At 40.0% G+C, this 16,512-nt stretch overlaps 1 protein-coding gene across 11 annotated transcripts in view; it reads left to right on the top strand.

Moving 5' to 3' along the window:
- Positions 1 to 16,512, top strand: part of LOC138434017 (uncharacterized) — a 118,706-nt gene that overhangs the window by 64,425 nt on the left and 37,769 nt on the right. For 4 of the 11 annotated variants that reach the window (XR_011254611.1, XR_011254608.1, XR_011254606.1 and 1 more), the window contains 4 exons: positions 1,875 to 2,031; positions 10,102 to 10,381; positions 11,208 to 11,431; positions 11,668 to 11,782. The gene's annotated coding sequence lies outside the window, so the exon portion shown is untranslated. Of the gene's footprint in view, positions 1 to 1,874; positions 2,213 to 10,101; positions 10,382 to 11,207; positions 11,432 to 11,588; positions 11,783 to 14,832; positions 15,376 to 16,512 lie in introns of those variants that run through there. The other 7 variants (XR_011254605.1, XR_011254607.1, XR_011254604.1 and 4 more) reach the window with 4 other exon arrangements.

Raw genomic sequence — 16,512 nt, 5'->3', positions numbered from 1 at the left:
TCATGACCCGGATAATCACGATGGTGTGATCACTCATCTAGAGCCAGACATCCTGGAATGTGAAGTCAAGTGGGCCTTAGAAAGCATCACTATGAACAAAGCTAGTAGAAGTGATGGAATTCCAGTTGAGCTGTATCAAATCCTGAAAGATGATGCTGTGACAGTGCTGCACTCAATATGCCAGCAAATTAGGAAAACTCAGCAGTGGCCACAGGACTGGAAAAGGTCAGTTTTCATTCCAATCCCAAAGAAAGGCAATGCCAAAGAATGCTCAAACTGCCGCACAATGGCAGTTATCTCATATGCTAGTAAAGTAATGCTCAAAATTCTCCAAGCCAGGCTTCAGCAATACATGAACCATGAACTTCCTGATGTTCAAGCTGGTTTTAGAAAAGGCAGAGGAACCAGGGATCAAATTGCCAACATCTGCTGGATCATGGAAAAAGCAAAAGAGTTCCAGAAAAAAATTCTATTTCTGCTTTATTGACTATGCCAAAGCCTTTGACTGTGTGGATCACAATAAACTATGGAAAATTCTGAAAGAGATGGGAATACCAGACCACCTGACCTGCCTCTTGAGAAATCTGTATGCAGGTCAGGAAGCAACAGTTAGAACTGGACACGGAACAACAGACCTGTTTCAAATAGGAAAAGAAGTGTGTCAAGGCCGTATACTGTCACCCTGCTTATTTAACTTCTATGCAGAGTACATCATGAGAAACGCTGGACTGGAAGGAGCACAAGCTGGAATCAAGATTGCCAGGAGAAATATCAATAACCTCAGATATGCAGATGACACCACCCTTATGGCAGAAAGTGAAGAGGACCTGAAAAGCCTCTTGATGAAAGTGAAAGAGGCAAGTGAAAAAGTTGACTTAAAGCTCTTCAGAAAACGAAGTTCATGGCATCCAGTCCCATCACTTCGTGGGAAATAGATGGGGGAACAGTGGAAACAGTGTCAGGCTTTATTTTTTGGAGCTCTAAAATCACTGCAGATAGCGATTGCAGCCATGAAATTAAAAGATGTTTACTCCTTGGAAGAAAAGTTAACGACCAACATAGATAGCATATTCAAAAGCAGAGACATTACTTTACTGACTGAGGTCCATTTAGTCAAGGCTATGGTTTTTCCTGTGATCATGTATGGATGTGAGAGTTGGACTGTGAAGGAGGCTGAGCGCCAAAGAATTGATGCTTTTGAACTGTGGTGTTGGAGAAGACTCTTGAGAGTCCCTTGGACTGCAGGGAGATCCAACCAGTCCATTCTGAAGATCAGCCCTGGGATTTCTTTGGAAGGAATGATGCTAAAGCTGAAACTCTAGTACTTTGGCCACTTCATGCAAAGAGTTGACTCATTGGAAAAGACTCTGATGCTGGGAGGGATTGGGGGCAGGAGGAGAAGGGGACGACAGAGGATGAGATGGCTGGATGGCATCACTGACTCGATGGACATGAATCTGAGCAAACTCCAGGAGTTGGTGATGGACAGAGAGTCCTGGTGTGCTGTGATTCATGGGGTTGCAAAGAGTCAGACACGACTGAGCGACTGAACTGAAGTGTACTGAAGCAAGGAAATGATTTGATTGGTTAGAGTGTTAGGTGATTGCCTTATGCAGGGAAGCCTAGTTGGCTGTTTGGGATAGACTGTCCTTAGGTTTTGATTTTTTCAGCTGGATGCATTTCAGCCTTAGGTTTTGGTTTGCTTACGTAGGCTACTAGGGTGTGATATGAAAGCCACCTCAGTCTGATGGTCTTCTTGTTTAATTAATCTAACAGTAAAGATACATTTTGGGAAACAGAATTATCACTTAATTTTATACAGTAATATACAGTAGCAATTAAAGCATTTATTATGTGTTTGCTTATGTTTCCAGATTGGATGCACACCCTGTATTTACAAGAAGTTACTACTTGCCAAGAAGGTGCTAAGATACCTTCAGCTTGAATTTCCCAACACAGACTCTGAAACACTAGAATCTCGGACCCTACCCAAGAGATTCTAGCTCAGTGGCTCTGGAGTAGGACCTGAAAGTATGTATTTTTTAAAAATCTGAGTCTCATGGTAATTTTGATTTGTTGGAAATCACCATCATAGGCAAGGACAGTGATGGCTTAAAGGATGGTATGTGGGGCTATAGCTAACCTCTTCCCAACTCTGTAATACCCACCCTCCCAATCACTGCAAATAAAAATAGTGTGTCTGCTATGCAAATTCAAGTTCCAGTCAAGTCCCCTAGGCACTCTCTTCCTGACCAGATTGAATCTTTAAGCCTCCTTAGTAAAGTAATTTTGGAGTCACCAACAGAAGATATATAATCTTGATGACAAATTGAAGAAAGCTGAGTGCTAAAGAATTGATGCTTTTGAACTGTGGTGTTGGAGAAGATTCTTGAGAGTCCCTTAGACTACAAGGAGATCCAACCAGTCCATCCTAAAGGAGATTAGTCCTGGGTGTTCATTGGAAGGACTGATGTTGAAGCTGAAACTCCAATACTTTGGCCACCTGATGCAAAGAGCTGACTCTGGAAAAGACCCTGATGCTGGGAGAGATTGAGGGCAGGAAGAGAAGGGGATGACAGAGGATGAAATGGTTGGATAGCATCATCAACTCAATGAACATGGGTTTAGGTGGACTCTGGGAGTTGGTGATGGACAGGGAGGCCTAGCGTGCCGCGGTTCATGGGGTTGCAAAGAGTTGGACACGACTGAGCAACTGAACTGAACTGATGACAAATAGAAATTATAATGGATTAACCACACTTGCAGGCATACAAAAATGGAGTCAGGTGGCCATTGAGGATATGATCTCAGACACATCTCTACACCATGAGAACTTGAGCTCTATTTGAACTGTACCAGACCCAAAGACACTACCAGTTGTATTCAAAACAACACTTGCCAGCTGCAACCTTGTGGTCTCAAGGTCTCCCTTTGTAACTAGACAACCTTTTTAGACTCCAACCAATTCTTAATTAATAAGCACCCTTACTTCTTGCCAGCTCCAATTATAATTCTTGAAAAACAATTCAAGTAACTCATAGTAATCTTCAGTGTTCTTCCCTTATAAGCCATTTTGTGGTCTGGCAGAACACAAATTCAACTGCTTCTTGAATCTGTGTATCCTGCAGTCCTGCTGCTGCTGCTAAGTCACTTCAGTCGTGTCTGACTCTGTGTGACCCCATAGACGGCAGCCCACCAGGCTCCCCCGTCCCTGGGATTCTCCAGGCAAGAACACTGGAGTGGGTTGCCATTTCCTTCTCCAATGTGTGAAAGTGAAGTTGCTCATTGTGTCCGACTCTTAGCCACCCCATGGACTGCAGCCTACAAGGCTCCTCCATCCATGGGATTTTCCAGGCAAGAGACTGGAGTGGGGTGCCATTGCCTTCTTCACCTGCAGTCCTAACAAACCCCAAGTTAGCACTTTTTAATTTCAATCAGTTCTCTGTTTCTAAAACTTGATTAACAACCCTATTCTAGGAACTTCCCTGTTGGTTCAGTGGTTAAGAATCCACCTTTCAATGCAGGGGACATCAGTTTGATCCCTGGTCTCAGAAGATCCCACATACCATGAAGTCACTAAGTCCGAAAGCCATAGCTACTGAACCCACGCACCATAACTACTGAGCCACACACCCTAGGGCCTGTGCTCCACAACAAGGGAAGCCACCCCAGTGAGAAGCCTGAGCACTACAACTAGAGAATAGCCCCACTTGCCACAACTAGAGAAAGCCTGCATGCAGTGATGAAGACCCACCGTAGCCAAAAAAAACAAAACCCTATTCTAGCTTTTAAGGAACTTCCAGGATAGATGCACATACAGCACTAGAAGAGAACATTTTCAGGACTGAATAAGTACTGCTGGCATTGAGCATTCAGAGGAGGAAGCAGTCACTATAGGCTGAGGTTTTGGGAGAGGCCTCACAGTGATGAGTGACAGCTGATTCATGAAAGAAGGTAGACCTAGGATGTGTCATGGCCAGGGGAAAAGAACACAGGACTAGGTCTAGGAATAAAACTGGTTTTGCCATTCACTAGCTTGGTTTCTTTGAAAATGAAGATACAGAAAAATAAAAATCTGTCAACATCTACTCTAAACAAAACAAATTTGGTATAAGAATATTAATATTTGCAAAAATATAATTTAATGCAAAAAGAGGGATATGATACTAAGATAAGCAATTATCTACCAGGAGGATAGAATCATCATGTACTTGTATGTATTGCCCCCTTAACCCCCCAAAAAACAACCTTGAAATATGTTAATCCCCAAACTGGGAGAATTTAAGACATCTCTCTCAGATAATGATGGATCAAGCATTTAAAACATTAATAAGGATAATGAATAATTGATTTGAACAACAAGAAGGGGAAACTGAAGCACAGAGCTTCAGTGAAATAGCTTGTCCAATATACTAGTGACAGCAGAGATTCAAACCCAGGAAATCGTTTGTTGCCAGCCTGTGGCTAAAGTGGAATTATGAAAATGTATTTACATAAAAGTATTAAAAACAAGTCAACTAAGCATTCAATATTCAACTCAACAAGTTTGAAAATAGATAAACCCCCCAAAGAGGAAGCAAACAAAAACTCTTAAACACCCAAAGCTGATTCTTTGAAAAGCCTATAAAAATAGGTTTCTTTAAATATTGACACAGAAACTCACAGAGAATGAAAATATGAGAGAAAGAGATGTGAGTAAAGAAAGGGACATAACTAGAGAAATATCAGAGACTTTTAAAATTATGGATGAATAGTATAAAGAATTTTTTACCAATAAACTGAAAAGTTAAAGTGTATTTTTTTCTAGAACACAAAAGTTAACAAAGTTGCAAAAAAAAAAAAAGATGAACCAATACCCAATAAAGAAATGGAAAGTACTCAGGACTCTTCCAACACTCCTTTTTTCACTCACAAAAAGAAAAGGTACAGAAAATTTTATGGTGCATTTAAAAAAACCTTTAAAGAAATGATAATCCAAAGTTTAAGAGATTTACAATTACAAGCAGAAAAAGGAAGAGAAGGAAAGCCATGAACTTTATTTTATGAAGGTATAACTACCTTTACACCAAAATGGGATAAGAGCAATACAAGAAAAGGAAAGATGAAATTTTTCGAGGTAAAATTAACAAAGTGGTCTTTAGTCTAAGATCCAGTGAAATGTGTTTGCTAGGTGGAAGTAGAAGGCAGAGAGAATCTTAACTCAATGAAACTGCTGGGTTCTCCTCACTGACTAGTTTCCCAGATTATGAAGAATGAGGCATCATCATTCTGCATCATCATCCAATGCAAAGGTAATTTTTTAAATTGGATCCTTCTATGACCCGAAGAAATGAGTTTTTATTTCCCAGTGCCATTACTATAGACACTTTGCTGTTCTTCTTGACCTTAGGTAGAGTGGAACATGCCTGAGCACCATTATAACCTCACTGGGATACCACACAGTCAGTATTCTACAGGTAATCTAGTATTAGAAACTGCAAGAGTTTTGTGGGACCCAATGCCTCCAAGCTCTTTCTACAGCAAAGCTTCAACTAGATCAGCTATTGCACAACAGGACTGCTTTTGATTTCAGCTGCTTTTGTTCCTCCTCTTTGGTCACAGGCCTTATTTTTTCTATTTTTATAGTCAACAGTTGGCTAAGTAGCAAGTTCACAAAAGGTACTTGCAGGGTGTCATTTGTCAAAAGCTCTTTTAGTTTTAATTAATTAGTTAATTTAGTCTCCTTTATGCTGTGGATAAAAAGGCTCTTTGTATCAGAGAGATGGTACTTAGTATGTTTTAGCTTTTCCTGCTTTTCAACAATAATCCAACTGATAAGAGTTTTAAGAGCCATTTCATTTTATAGCATATGTATATAATTATATAATTTTCTATTTGCCTATGGAAGACAGCATTGAATATTCATTAGGAATAAAGGCTTTGGAGTCAGAAAAGATGGGATTTAAGTCTTGGCTCTAATAGAAAATGGTGTGGAAATAAACACACCCAGTTGTTAATAGAGGTTACCTCTGGAAGCCGACAGGCACTCCACTTTTACTTTACCCCTTCTGGATTTAATGAGCATATGAACTTTTTTAACTTGAAAAGAAGAGAAGGGAAGGAAAGGAATAGGAAGAGAGCTAATTTTGTGACTAGAGGCAAACAATTCTGCCTCTCTGTACTGCAGGTTACTCACGCATTATATAGAGAATACTGAAGGAGTATTATGAGGAATACAGGAGGTAAATGCATATAAAACATTTTGCACTTCACTTGGCACAAATTCAGCATCCAATAACTGTTCACTGTTCAGTTCAGTTCAGTCGCTCAGTCATGTCCGACTCTGCAACCGCATGAATTGCAGCACACCAGGCCTCCCTGTCCATCACCAACTCCTGGAGTTCACTCAGACTCATCCATCGAGTCAGTGATGCCATCCAGCCATCTCATCCTCTGTCGTCCCCTTCTCCTCCTGCCCCCAATCCCTCCCAGCATCAGAGTCTTTTCCAATGAGTCAACTCTTCGCATGAGGTGGCCAAAGTACTGGAGCTTCAGCTTTAGCATCATTCCTTCCAAAGAAATCCCAGGGCTGATCTCCTTCAGAATGGACTGGTTGGATCTCCTTGTAGTCCAAGGGACTCTCAAGAGTCTTCTCCAACACCACAGTTCAAAAGCATCAATTCTTTGGTTCTCAGCCTTCTTCACAGTCCAACTCTCACATCCATACATGATCACAGGAAAAACCATAGCCTTGACTAGACGGACCTTAGTCGACAAAGTAATGTCTCTGCTTTTGAATATGCTATCTAAGTTGGTCATAACTTTTCTTCCAAGGAGTAAGCGTCTAAAATTTCATGGCTTCAATCACCATCTGCAGTGATTTTGGGGCCCTAAAAAATAAAGCCTGACACTGTTTCCACTGTTTCCCCATCTATTTTCCCATGAAGTGATGGGACCAGGTGCCATGATCTTCGTTTTCTGAATGTTGAGCTTTAGGCCAACTTTTTCACTCTCCACTTTCACTTTCATCAAGAGGATTTTTAGTTCCACTTCACTTTGTGCCATAAGGGTGGTGTCATCTGCATATCTGAGGTTATTGATGTTTCTCCCAGCAATTTTGATTCCAGCTTGTGTTTGTTTCTTCCAGTCCAGCGTTTCTCATGATGTACTCTGCATAGAAGTTAAATAAGCAGGGTGACAATATACAGCCTTGATGCACTCCTTTTCCTATCTGAAACCAGTCTGTTGTTCTGTATCCAGTTCTAACTGTTGCTTCCTGACCTACATACAGATTTCTCAAGAGGCAGGTTAGGTGGTCTGGTATTCCCATCTCTTTCAAAATTTTCCACAGTCTATTGTGATCCACACAGTCAAAGGCTTTGGTCTAGTCAATAAAGCAGAAATAGATGTTTTTCTGGAACTCTCTTGCTTTTTCCATGATCCAGCAGATGTTGGTGATTTGATCTCTGGTTCTTCAGCCTTTTCTAAAACCAGCTTGAACATCAGGAAGATCATGGTTCATGTATTGCTGAAGCCTGGCTTGGAGAATTTTGAGCATTACTTTACTAGCATGTGAGATGAGTGCAATTGTGCGGTAGTTTGAGCATTCTTTGGCATTGCCTTTCTTTGGGATTGGAATGAAAACTGACCTTTTCCAGTCCTGTGGCCACTGCTGAGTTTTCCAAATTTGCTGGCATATTGAGTGCAGCACTTTGACAGCTGCATCATCTTTCAGGATTTGAAATAGCTCAGCTGGAATTCCATCACCTCCACTAGCTTTCTTCGTAGTGATGCTTTCTAAGGCCCACTTGACTTCACTTTCCAGGATATCTGGCTCTAGATGAGTGATCACACCATCATGATTATCTGGGTCATGAAGATCTTTTTTGTACAGTTCTTCTGTGTGTTCTTGCCACGTCTTCTTAATATCTTCTGCTTCTGTTAGGTCCATACTGTTTCTGACCTTTATCGAGCCCATCTTTGCATAAAATGTTCCCTTGGTATCTCTAATTTTCTTGAAGAGATCTCTAGTCTTTCCCATTCTGTTGTTTTCCTCTATTTCTTTGCATTGATCCGTGAGGAAGGCTTTCTTATCTCTTCTTGCTATTCTTTGGAACTCTGCATTCAGATGCTTTTATCTTTCCTTTTCTCCTTTGTTTTTCACCTCTCTTGTTTTCACTGTTACCCCTAGGCAAAATACTTAACTCAATATTTGCCATATAGTAAGTGCTCAAAAAATGGTAAGTAGTCAAGCAAACAAAATATGATAAGCATTCCTTCTTTTTTTCCTAGTTTTATTGAGATATAACTGTATAAGTTTAAGGCATACAGTATAATGATTTGACTTACAGTCATCATGAAATTACGACCACAGTAAGTTTAGTGAACACGCATCATCTCATATAGAAAGAAAATTTAAAAAATCGAAAAAAAATTTATTTGTGATGAGAACTCTTAGGATTTACACTCTTATAAGTTTGTATATGTAACTTACCAGAGTTAGTTTTATGTTATATCACAGTGTTAATTGTACATTATAAGATAAGCACTTACTTATCATATAACTGGAAGTTTGTACCTTTTGAGTAACTTTCATCCAATTCCTCCTTTCTCTTCCCTCCTCTGGTAACCACAATCTGATCTCTTTTTCTATGAGTTTGTTTTTGAAATAAACTGGAGCTACAACATTGTTAGTACATGACACAGTAATTCAGTATCTCTATACATTTCAAAATTGTCACTACAATAAGTAATTACCATCTGTCACAATACAAGATATTATATAGTTATTGACTATTTCCGTACACTATACATTTCATACCCATGATTCATTTATTTTGTAACTGAAAGTTTGTTCCTCTTAATTTTCCTCACTTATTTCTCTCCTCTTATCCCCACCCCCGCAAATGATAGGTAGTCTTACTAAGTACATTTTTTATTTTATTTTTCTTGTTCTTGTCTATATCTGGAAAGTTTTCCTTGTATTTTGCTTTGTTATTTGCAATTGGTTCTTTGTTTTTAAAAAAATAAAGTCCCAAATTGAAGGACAGTTTTTGAATTGGCTTAAACTCTTCAAAAGTGTTAATGTCATAAAAATAAAGATTGAGAAGCTATTAACACTAATTTTCTGATACCTATCATTGAATATTCATTAATATCTGAAATCATGTTAAAATAATTAGTTACTAAATAAATGTAGAAACCTGTGATCCATTGCTAATATAATATAAACTAATGTGACTGTCCTGAATGATAATTTGGCCAAATCTTTCAAAAACAGAAATGAATATATCCCTTGACTCAAAAATTCCAATTCTAAGAAATTATCCTATAAAGATGCTTCCATTTGTGTGAAATGAAATGATACAAATAAAACAATGTATTCTTTGTGTGAACAAAGTTTAGAAACTTGCTGGACCATCAGTAATGCGATACTTAAATAAATTATAATACACTCAAACAATACAATAAAATGGATTTACTATACTGCTTTAAGTGTACTTTTCTGGAAGGAATTCCAAGAGAAGGGAAGCTAAGAGAATAAGGCAAAGTAAAGAACATTGGGTAGAATATGCCACCATTTGTGTGTGGGGGAAATGTGTGTATGTATGCATATGTATGCATTGATTTTTATATGCATCTATTTATAGTTTATATTAAAATATATTAATATATATATTTGTGGGTCTTCCTAGCACTAGTGATAAGGAATCTGCCTGCTGATGCAGGGGATGCAAGAGATGCAGGTTTAATCCCTGGGTTGGGAAGATCCCTTGCAGTAGGAAATGGCAACCTGCTCCAGTGTTCTTGCCTGGAAAATTCCACAGACAGAGGAGCCTGGTGGGCTGCAGTCCATGGGGTTGCAAAGAGTCAGACACGGCTGACCAACTGAGTACACGTGCATACCTATAGTTGTATACTTATATATGTCTATATACATACTTTTTAATACATTGATATATGTATGTATGTGTAAATACATAGTATACCTCTAATGATGCTTTTTAAAAAAATTGAGGATACTGTTAGCTCTGGAAAGGAAACTGATTTACTGGGAGTTAGAGAGTGGGTGTAACTTATTTATCTTGGTATGTACCATTTTGTATTTTGTGCAATGTACAGGTATTATGTGTTAAAAAAACACTAAAGAATGGAGACAATGGAGAATGTTGGAGAGGCAACATGAAATCAGTTGAAAGAAGTGAACATTTGTTAATAACATGAGTACAAGCAGATGGAAAGAGAACTGCACTGAACAATTCTCCAAATATAGAAACCATCTACTGGAGAAAGTCAGACAAACATGGCATGTCCAAAAATCTGTTTCCAGTTTAAAGCTTATCTTTTCATGGAGTAAGGATGTTCACATGATTCATTTCTTCATTAAAAAAAAAAAACTAAGGTAAAGGGGTTAATTTTATTGTACATGAATTAAACTTCAATTAAAAATATAATGAATTTTAAGAGATTAATAATGATGACTCATTCATACCATGGAATACTGCTCAGCAATAGATAGAAAGGAAGTATTGATACATACACAAGTTGGATGAATCATCCAGGCATTGTGCTTACTGAAAAAAGCTTGTCTCAAGAGGTTCCATGCTTTAAGATTCCATTTATATGGCTTTCTCAGAGACAAACTGTAAAAAAGAAGAAAGATAAATGGTTTTCAGGGACTGCAAGTGAGTGACTATAGAGGGATGATAGGAGAGAGTCTTTTTTGGAGGGTGGATGATGGGATGGTTCTATATCCTGGTCATGGAGGTAATTGCAGGAATCTATACATGTGTTAAAATTCATAGAACTTTACCTCAAAAGCAAAAAATCAAAATAGTTACATAATAATATATAAACTAAAAATGTTTTAGGTTAAAATGCACACACACACTTAAATGTGGGAGTTCTTACAAGAGCTATCTCCAAGCTAGAGTTCATAACTTTAGCATTTAAATTTTGCTTCTATACCAAGAGTCAGCAGGGTTTGGCTGGTGATTTGATATTGCGACCATATTGTCCTATTCAACATGACAACCCTAACCCTCTCCATGATTCTCTTAGAGTCAGGGAGTATATAATAATTCCAGAGTCTCATCATTACAGGAACATGGTGGCTACACATTGTAATTTCCCTCCCATGTGAATGCACCAGCAAAGTTGACATTGGTGGGTGGTCATGACACACCCTGTAACACAGTTTTATGGTTCATTGTTACAACACACCTTAGGTGCCAGTATGAAGATGACTCAGCGGAAGTAAGGATTCCAGGGCAGTGTCAGATCTGAAAAAGCAATCCCAGCACCAGTTCCTTGTCTCACAGTGGCTTGGCAACTTCACCTGTCTCCAAAGAAGAGAGGAAAATCAAGTCAAACAGGCCTTCCTGAAACATGGCATGAAACACCACATGTCACCTTTGTTCCTGGAGGAGACACTAAACAAGTACTTGTTGAGGTAAATTATTACATATTCTCCCCATTTCTCACCTAAGCAGTCGGAAGTTAACTATCTTCCTGAAGACGTGGAAAGAGCAAAACAGCTACCTGGCATTCTTATATTTCCCCTGCTGGTTATTCTTTCATAGCCTACTTATTTTACACATTTCTTCTAGACTTCAACTTAAATAGCTCTAGGAAAAGCCACTTGTTGTAGAGCAAAATGGGCTGATGGTTCGAATTATGCATCCACAGAAGAAGTGATCCTGAAGAGAAAGCTGCATAAAGGATTTCCTAGTTGAAAAGGCTCTGGAATCAATGTCTAGAATTTGAATCTCAACTCTGAAGTGCATCAGCTGTGTGACCTTAGGTAACTAACTAAACTTCTCTGGCCTCAGTTTTCTCTCTGTTCATTACAGGTGCTAAAGGAGCCTACTGAACTGGGGGTAAGATTAAATCACATAATGGCTATAATGCGTCTAGTAGGAGGTTTGTGTGTGTGCTAAGTTGCTCAGTTGTATCTGACTGTGTAACCCCAGAGATTGTAACCCACCAGGCTCCTCTGTCCATAGAATTCTCCAGGCAGAAATACTGGAGTGGGTTACCATTTCTTCTCCAGGATATCTTCCTGACCCAGGGATCAAACCTGCATTTCCTACATCTGCATTGGCAGGCGGATTCTTTACCAGTGCACCACCTGAGAAGCCCAATAAACGGCTTAGAGAGGCTTAATGCATATTCAGGATGTGTGAACCGTTTTCACATGATAAGTCATTAACGTGACCAGGAAAGGGTGGGACTTTCCAGGAAGGTGTTTAAATTCCTTTTGCTGCCCAGTTCATCTAATGTGTTTAGGGTGACCTACAACACTCCCAGGGTCTGCTGCCTGCTTCCCTGTTGGCATGGTGTCCTGTTCCCTCACGTTCTTTGCTGATCTACCAATCAATCTGGGAATCTAATCGTCCCAGAGTTATTAGTGACTTTGACTTCTCCACTTAGAGAATGATGGCTTAAGAAGTTACCTTAGGCTGGGAGCAGCTGGGGCCAATCAGCAGTCTTCAGGTAGCAGTTCTTACCACACAAGTCAGCCCCACATCCTGGGCTATGACCCCTCTGTGAACTGGCCACCACCTTGTGCTCCCTTCTCATGATCCAGGGTCCTTGTACACATTGATGATACTCATCTTTCTGCTTGCCTTCCTTTTCTCTCCTTTCTTCCCATATCAGAGTGGAATCAGTTCAGTCACTCAGTTGTGTCCGACATTTGCAACCCCATGAACTTCAACATGCCAGGCCACCCTGTCCATCACCAACTCCCAGAGTCCACCCAAACCCAATCCAACCATCTCATCCTCTGTCATCCCTTCTTCTCCTGCCCTCAATCTTTCCCAGGATCAGGGTCTTTTCCAATGAGTCAGCTCTTCACATCAGGTGGCCAAAGTATTGGAGTTTCAGCTTCAACATCAGTCCTTCCAATGAACACCCAGGACTGATCTTTAGGATGGACTGGTTGGATCTCCTTGCAGTCCAAGGGACTCTCAAGAGTCTTCTCCAACACCACAGTTCAAAAGCATCAGTTCTTTGGTGCTCAGCTTTCTTTATAGTCCAACTCTCGGATCCATACATGACCACTGGAAAAACCATAGCCTTGACTACATGGACCTTTGTTGGCAAAGTAATGTCTCTGCTTTTCAATATGCTGTCTAGGTTGGTCATAACTTTCCTTCCAAGGAGTAAGCATCTTTTAATTTCATGGCTGCGCTCACCATCTGCAGTGATTTTGGAGCCCAGAAAAATTAAGTCTAACACTGTTTCCACTCTTTCCCCATCTATTTGCCATGAAGTGATGGGACTGGATACCATGATCTTAGTTTTCTGAATGTTGAGCTTTAAGCCAACTTTTTTACTCTCTTTCACTTTCATCAAGAGGCTTTTCAGTTCCTCTTCACTTTCTGCCATAAGGGTGGTGTCATCTGCATATCTGAGGTTATTGATATTTCTCCTAGCAATCTTGATTCCAGCTTGTGTTTCTTCCAGCCCAGCATTTCTCAAGATGTACTCTGCATATAAGTTAAATAAGCAGGGTGACAATATACAGCCTTGACGTACTCCTTTTCCTATTTGGAACCAGTCTGTTGTTCCATGTCCAGTTCTAACTGTTGCTTTCTGATTTCTCAAGAGGTAGGTCAGGTGGTCTGGTATTCCCATCTCTTTCAGGATTTTCCACAGTCTATTGTGATCCACACAGTCAAAAGCTTTGGCATAATCAATAAAGCAGAAATAGATGTTTTTCTGGAACTCTCTTGCTTTTTCTATGATCCAGCAGATGTTGGCAATTTGATCTCTGATTCCTCTGCCTTTTCTAAAACCAGCTTGAACATCTGGAAGTTCACGGTTCATGTATTGCTGAAGCCTGCCTTGGAGAATTTTAAGCATTACTAGTGTGTGAAATGAGGGCAATTGTGCGGTAGTTTGAGCATTCTTTGGCATTGCCTTTCTTTGGGATTGGAATGAAAACTGACCTTTTCTGGTCCTGTGGCCACTGCTGAGTTTTCCAAATTTGCTGGCATGTTGAGTGCAGCACTTTCACAGCATCATCTTTCAGGATTTGAAATAGCTCAACTGGAATTCCATCACCTCCACTAGCTTTGTTTGTAGTGATGTTTCCTAATAATAGAGTGGAATAGTGCTAATTAAAGCCTTATAGGAATAGTGCCAATGAGGAACTTTCCAGATCTGGGCTTGGTCCAGAGAAGACTCACTAATAAAGATCAACTGGGAACTTCCCTGGAAGTTCAGTGGCTAAGATTTCACCTTCCAATGCAAGGAGTGTGGGGCTCAATGCCTAGTCAGGAAGCTAAGATCCCACATGCCTTGCAACCAAAAAACCAAAATGTAAAACAGAAGCAATATTGAACAAATTCAATAAGAACTTTAAGAAGGGTCCACATAAAAATAAATCTTAAAAAGATTGACTGTACACTCTGGGAGCCTATAGGTAACTGCTGCTTCCATTGATGTTTGCTATTTATTGCTTCCTCATAATCTTTGGGAGAAGGCAGTGGCACCCCACTCCAATACTCTTGCGTGGAAAATCCCATGGACGGAGAATCCTGGTAGGCTGCAGTCCATGGGGTTGCGAAGTCAGACACAACTGAGTGACTTCACTTTCACTTTTCACTTTTATGCATTGGAGAAGGAAATGGCAACCCACTCCAATACTCTAGCCTGGAGAATTCCAGGGATGGCAGAGCCTGGTGAGCTGCTGTCCATGGGGTCACACAGAGTTGGACATGACTGAAGCAACTTAGCAGCAGCAGCAGCATAATCTTTGAGTGGCTGTCTTGCCAGTTTAGGAAGGCTAAGGAAAAATTACTTTGCCAACAATGGTCCATCTAGTCAAGGCTATGGTTTTTCCAGTGGCCATATATGGATGTGAGAGTTGGACTGTGAAGAAAGCTGATCACTGAAGAATTGATGCTTTTGAACTGTGGTGTTGGAGAAGACTCTTGAGAGTCCCTTGGACTGCAAGGAGATCCAACCAGTTCATTCTAAAGGAGATCAGTCCTGGGTGTTCTTTGGAAGGAATGATGCTAAAGCTGAAACTCCAGTATTTTGGCCACCTCATGCGAAGAGTTGACTCATTGGAAAAAACTCTGATGCTGGGAGGGATTGGGGCCAGGAGAAAGGAACAACAGAGGATGAGATGGCTGGATGGCATCACTGACTCGATGGACGTGAGTTTGAGTGAACTCTGGAAGTTGGTGATGGACAGGGAGGCCTGGTGTGCTGCAATTCATGGAGTCGCAAAGAGACACGACTAAGTGACTGAACTAAACTGAAGGAAAAATTCCTATAAATGTTATTTTCTACCACATGATATATTTACTATTTTGCTTGAAATTTTTATTTTTATATTTCTTATAAAAGTATAAATAAAATCACTACTGTTTTCAGGCCAAACAGATTATTGTGCAACAGTCTACTGTTTATAAGAGTATCACACAAGTTGGAAGGGTTAATCCTAGAAAAATTTGACACAACACTATAATAACACAGTATTAATAATGGAACTAGGAATGAAAAAAGAATCCATTAAGTCTTTGGAATCTGAATATGTGGTGGTACACAGCAAGGGGGAATGAAGGATGCAGATGGAATGAAAATTGCCAAGGGGCTGACTTCAAAGAACTGATATTTTCCTGATTATCTGGTTCAGCTGCATGAAGTCACAGATCCAGGGAGGCAGAAAAGGAAGTTAGGCAGAAATTTGAAGGAGCTTTACAGGAAACCCTGCTCCTCTTCTCAGCAGATTTCTCCAGCTATTGTTCTATTAGTCTCTCTCCCTTCATTGCTTAACTTATTGAAAGAATTGTCTATGTTCTCTGCCCAGCCTTTCCTCACTTCTCATTCATGACTTAATCTATGATGTTTTTGCCTTCACGTTGAAGGCAAACGCAATTGAAATTGTGTTTCCCAAGGTCACCAATTACCTCTTTGTAGCTAAATCCAGTGACTATTTTTTGCCTTCTTCTCTTAGAGATCTCTGATAACTCCTCTGTCCTAAGATAATTTTACTTACTTTGATTTGTGTGGTTTTACACTTCCCCACTTCTCCTTCAGCCTCTATGGATGTTCTTCCTGGAGTTCAGTGCTTCCCTTGCCTTTCCCCTAAATAATACTTATGATTGGCCTTCCACTTCTTCTACAGACTATTAAAAATCATCTACATCCACTATCTCAATGAGAAGGCATATGTTGATGACTCCTAAATATTAAATATCTTCCAGCCCAAAGTTTCCACCTGAATTTCCAATCTTCATATCCATGTGCCTTCTGAAACCTCCACTTGGTTGTTTCAAAAACAGCTTCATTTTAGACTCTGATACTCCAGTATGGGTGTAAATGGCTAATTTTGGGGGGAGGTGATCTCTGGAGGCCTTCTAAGGGAATGAGAAATGAGACAGGAAAAGAAAGAGAATCAGCAGAGGATGTGTCAACGAACAGCTATTGTGGTTGATACCTGAGGCTTAGTCTCATGAGACCCTCTAAACACTGGATGGAAGATGCCTCAGAAATGGTATGTAGAAAGACAAGAAA

The sequence above is a fragment of the Ovis canadensis genome, chromosome 2, assembly GCF_042477335.2.
Source record: "Ovis canadensis isolate MfBH-ARS-UI-01 breed Bighorn chromosome 2, ARS-UI_OviCan_v2, whole genome shotgun sequence".
Taxonomy (NCBI): domain Eukaryota; kingdom Metazoa; phylum Chordata; class Mammalia; order Artiodactyla; family Bovidae; genus Ovis; species Ovis canadensis.
Note: the sequence above shows the minus strand (reverse complement) of the source record. Positions and strands in the feature narration are given on the sequence as shown.